This window comes from Emys orbicularis, chromosome 11 (assembly GCF_028017835.1).
Source record: "Emys orbicularis isolate rEmyOrb1 chromosome 11, rEmyOrb1.hap1, whole genome shotgun sequence".
Lineage (NCBI taxonomy): Eukaryota > Metazoa > Chordata > Testudines > Emydidae > Emys > Emys orbicularis.
The window spans coordinates 37,188,058-37,194,057 of NC_088693.1; positions in this window are offsets into that span (position 1 = coordinate 37,188,058).

Here is a 6,000-nt window from a genome sequence, read left to right on the forward strand (position 1 = left end):
CATTTTAATACTATGCCCAAGGAGATCAGATCCAGCCTGTGGTCATACTTACTGTAGGCAGAGCTGTTAAAAATTCCAAATCTGACTGGAGCTTGAAAACAACTGGATACGAGTCCTGCCCAAGCCAAACAAGAAAAAATTGACAATAGCTTCAGTGTATGCGGTGTCATTGGAGCCATATTGGTCCCAGGATATTAGAGACACAAGGTGAGTGAGGTAATAACTTCTGTTAGTGAAAAAAACAAGATCTTCTTCAGACCGCTTTTCTCTCACTGACAGAAGCTGGTCCAATAAAATACTATCTTACCCATCTTGTCTCTAGTAAATTCAATGTCATGGCTGAGATGAACTCACTGAACTCCTCTGGAATTCTCCCTGCATATTTAATGGTTGATCTACTAGGAACATCCAACAGTGTGGTTCTGCTTTGGGGTTTCAAGTATCTGATGTTCAAGATATCGGATATTACTGTCAGCCAATACTCGGTGCACAAGACTGGAATATAAAATGACAATTGCTGCCTGGTTTAGAGCCAGCCTCAGAATATACATGGTAATACATGCTGTCTCTGTTTTATTCCATGCCACCCACAAGCAATGCATTGCTAGTAACCTTTTACTTTGATCACTCAAATCATTACTGGTTCCACTCTTCTTCTTAGGCAGAAACACTCCACTATACAGTTCTTTGTAATACCGTCACTATTATAAGGCACCAAGAAAAAAAAAAATCTGTGAAGCAGATGCAAGCTGCAGTGGTCAATTACACAGCAGATAGCAGTAAAAGGCATCTTTTATTCTGCAATAAAAAGGCATTCATGTCCAATTAAAGTGATCATGCAGGTTATTGTGACCATATAAAGAAGTTGTTTTCTGTAAGTGTTTTGTCCAAAAGTATTTGAATAAAATGCATCATATTTAAGAAACAAACAATTGTGAAAGTTTTCCAAGTGTTCTGTCTCCTCAAACTAGCATTAATGGGTTTGTATCCGCTGTAATTAGAAGAGGGGAACTTTAAAGCAAAATCATCCATAACACTTGTGAATGGTTTTAGTTGCATCCTTTCCTATCACCATTTTAGATGAGATGCTAGAAGCCTAAAGAGAAACTTTCGATGTACTGTGAGCTTTTATGTTTAAATGAAGTTACATCATGGCCATATTTAATTGATTCTGGAATGCCAGTATGATTTTGATTAAACAACCTGCTAACCCAGGTTATTTAATCATTCTTCACTATAGTGAGTTTTCTTAACACATTACAAATCTTTTAAAGTAGCATTAAGAGATGTGTCTTAACAAAAAACACTGAAATTATGAAAAAAAAAAGTCTACTCCATCCATCACCCACCCATTTTCCCCCAAGTACGATAAGACCATGTCCTGTGATTAGTGCCATGCTGCAAAAGGTGCCTTGAAAAAAAAAATTAAGATTCACCCCCAACCCCACAAAAGCAGTAATCATCGCGTCTATCTGCCTATGCCTATGGTAGGAGATCTGACAGTACTGCAAATAGGACCTGATCTAGAGATTACAGAGTACCCAACTCCTCCATTAACCTCAATGATATTTACTGTGTTACACTCTGTGACAGGGGTGGCCTGCAGCAAAGGAAGCAGGTGACTGGGGCGGCCAATGGAAAGGGAAGGCATGTCTGGGTCTTCGGCAGTGGGACCTTCAGTCCCTCTCTTCCTCTTTGAGCCGCCGCCGAATTGCCGCCGAAGAATGAAGTGGCGCGATTGAGCTGCCGCCGAAGTGCCACTTTCTTTTTCTTTCTTCGCCGTTTGGGGCAGCAAAAAAGCTGGAGCTGGCCCTAGTAGCCTGTCCCCTTAAGTTTACTAGATCCTAAAGGTCATCCCACCCCTGTACCATGCTGTCGCCACTTTAAGGTTTGGTACTCAAAGGTCTAAGGAAAATAACAAAGGCAGAGAGGAAGCAGCTAACTGGGGGGTGGTTGATACCTTGCATAGTCAATTGCTTGACCACACTTTGGTTCATTACTAAATATGCTCAAGAGACCAAATAACTAATGTCTCAGGTTTATTGCTATAACTCAATAATGATATGGTACAGTAAAAAGATTCTATATGATGCCAGTCTCCAGGAAGCTGTCTTATGCAGCAATGTCAAATTCAACTTACGCAAAAGGTGTGCTCCCAAAGTTACAGTCCTAAAGCCATTTTATAATACCCTACATTTTTACAAGTAAAAGGTACTACGTATGCCATTTGAAACTAGATTTAACCAATCAGCTTTCTACCTGTTTTCATGGTATACCCTTTATGTTTGTTCTGAACACATGCGTTTCAGGTACCAAGAGCATGAAGGCACCTCTAGGGTTGTATTATGGTAGAACTAGGAGCGGCGCCAGGGTTTTTGCCGCCTTAGGCAGCAGTGCTCCTCCTCTGAGCATTCGGCGGTGGGGGTCCTTCCGCTCCGCATCTTCGGGGCACATCGGCAGCAGTCCCGGAGCGAGTGAAGGACCCCCGCCGCTGAATTTCCGCCAAGGGCGGCAAAATGCTGCCCCCCAAATCCTGCCGCCCTAGGCGACCGCCTAGGGTTGCCTAGTGGAAGCGCCGGCCCTGGGTAGAACAATCATATGTCTTGTTCTCTTCTGTTGGAACATTCCAGTACAGGCCTGTAAGAGTAACTGCCTCTCTGTTGCTATGGTAAAATGCTAGTCTGTCCTCGTCTTGACAGCTTCCCTATTTGCTTAAGCCAAAAACTTATTACAGTGAATGCAAGGAGTTACAGGATACTTAGCATAAGTGAGCAGAGTTATGTAAAAACCATAGGCCAATTTAGGCTGCTATATTTGTGCTTAATGCTATTTGTGCTTAATGCATACATATACATACACAGACATATACACACACACACGGTAAAGATAATGTGTGATAAGTGAGCCAGCATATAAGTCACCACCACCTTATGACATCTGGATAGCAGAAGTGGGGTCACAAGACTCTCTCATGAAAGAAGGATAAACAAACAGGTGCATAGTTGCCTTCTTTGACTGGGGAATGTCCCCCAGAGCCATTCTGCCCCTCCATACACCCACCTAGGAAGGTTACACACCCCTTAATGTGACTTAACTCAAATAAAATATGTTTGTGTAACAGAATATTGTTCCCACATACAGGGCCGGCTCCAGCGTTTTTGCCGCCCCAAGTGGCAAAAAAAACAACCCACACGATCGGTGGCACTTCGGCAGCAGCTCCACCACCGCCGCTTCATTCTTCAGTGGCAATTTGGCAGCAGGTCCTTCCCTCAAGACCTTTATATATATATTTTAAGGAAAAGAAATGTGTAACTAACCTCAGAAAACTGGTTATTAATACCTTAAGCCATTAACTGTGTACCTTCCATTTTGCTTTGAGGCACCTTCATGTCAGACCATATAAAGGACATATCAAAGTGCATTAAGTCTTAAACAGAGTGGTATGGTTTAAAAGTTAAGATCAAAACTCTATGGATATCATATGAAGAATGAAGCTGCTTTAGACCTGACAGAGTTACTCACATTGGTATTTTAAGTGGAGCAGAGCTCCTTTGAAGCTGTTACAAGGCTTAAAGGGAGTGCATGAGACTTTGTTATGGATATTCAGTTATAACACATTTTTAATGAAACTGGAAAGGTTCTTCCATTGGAAACATGATAGTCTCAGAGGAGATGTACAGAACATTTGCATTCTTATAGATTATTGACTGGATTGACCATAATGGTTACTAATTAGCTATTACTAACATCACTATTTTAAAGCATATTTAGCAATGTCAATCATTTGATGTGATGTATAATAAGTTCTAAATAGCCTCAGCTGAAGCTGTTTAAATGTACTGTACGATAGATACACTTTTAAAAGTGTATCTGTCTTCAACCTAGTCCTGTCTTTTGTGCTGTGTTGAAAGTAGAAATTTTCATTGAAGTTGTGTACTCCTATATTGGATCTTCTTTCTAACAATGAGTCCTTGCTATTTACCACTCACTCACTCACGCGCTACCCTTTGGGAAAACCTGATCAAGATAGTGGTGGCTATTCAGTTCCAAAAGCATCAGACACTAATGCCATCCTAAAAAGATTCCACTCTAGATTCAACCTCCCTTTGAAGCAGAGACCATACTTGTCAGTGTCATGAATGTGTCCTTGCTGCTTTTAGACTAGGTTCAATTGCCCTTTCGTTACCTTACATTTTGCCTTGGACCCAAGAGCAATCATAGGGTATTGGTGCAGCATACTCCCTACTAGGAATTCAAGGCCCCTTAGTTACACTATTTCAAATCAGGCCTGTTTGGCAAGAATTCAGGCTATAAAGCTGTGCCCAACCACTGATCAACTGGAATCCAACTTTGCAGCTTAATCATTACAGAGGCCAAACAATCCTTAATACTTTGACCCTTTAATACAATACATGCTCCAACGTAGACTGAAAAAAGAAAAAATGTCTATTAAAATAAATTTCAAGTAAGCTGTAGTTTTAGGTTTATTGTATATGTAATCCACAACACCACAGTATGGAGCTTTGTTCCTCTGTAGCGGCTGGTCCACAAGAGACAACAATCATCTACCATGTAATGGATTTAATCCTTTAAACTCTGGCTGAAGAACCCAGGCTCAAACTATTCCAATGGTCCAGGTAGGGTTTTACACACAGACCATTTTCAACCCCAAACTTGGTATCTCTCACAATGTGGTAATTACCCTCATTGGTTAGGGTGGATACTGTGTATATCATGTGGAACTGATCTTTTATCATTTCCTCTGGAGTGGTTTTTAATCTTTTGATGCTGTAGATAATCTTCTCTTGAAGAATTTAGCATCAGACATTTTGCTCCTGATCTCACTTATATTCTTGTAAAACAGGAGTAAACACCATTGAAGCTAGTGGAGTCACCTGGGTGTCAAACATTTGTGAGAAATAGCAGACTCAAGCCCATTGTCATGGATTAATTTTACTTTGCCAACCTGGTCCAGTCTTATAAAGGGGAACTGGTCTTCAGCTCTTATTCTTCTTCAGTATGGGCCCGGGAAGTGACCTATTTGGTTGTTTTGTATTTCTTTGCTAAGGTAGTATATTTGTTTCCTCGCACTTCAGCTCACTGAAGGTAATGGAATTATTCCAGATTTACACAGGTGTAACTGAAGGAAATTTGGTCCATAGTCTTAAATTGTGTGCTGAAAGGTGTGTGTTTGTTTTTGTTTCTTGTGTTGTCGATAATTTATCCAGCCCTCAATTCAATTTGTCTACTTTTAGATGCCTGCAGTTTTGTTGTTGGTTCCCTCTCACCCCAATTTAAGATGATATGTATACATTTTCATTTACTGGATCAAGATAACCATAGAATTCATTCTTCATATACAATTTCTTCTGATGGATTTTCTTTCGTACCAGCCAGACAGGGCTATAACTTACGGGTTGGTTCCTACCAGCTGGGATAATAATTTGGGGTTGTTTGGGGGTAGAGAAATCTTTTGGTTGTCAGAATATAACATCCAGGTCACTGAAATGTTTCCTCACTTAAGGAGCCACTGCTCCTCCTCTGGTACCTAGATGCTGAAAAGCTCATACATACTTTTTACAGCCATGCTGAACTAATAAAACTACTCTTGGTTGACTTTTCAACTGTCTTTAAATCAATTCTTATTTTTGGAGAATGATTACATGCCTTCATGGTTCATGATAAAGGAAGATTTAGCTGCTTCCACTTTCAGATTTTGCTTTATGTGGATTGGAAACAAAAATCCAGTCTTTGCTGTCTCCTGGGACACGTTGACTCTGAATGATTACAACATCCAGATAACCCAACCTTCAGTTACTTGCTTAGGAAAAAAATTTAGATTTTAAACTGATCAGTAGAATGTGGTAGTGCATACAGGAAAAATTAAGACCACTATCAGAGCTCATAATCTAAGGCCAAATTCTGCTTTCAGTTACTCAGGTGTAAATTTAAGAATAACTCCATTAAAACCAATGGTAGGTCCTGAATTTACACTACTGT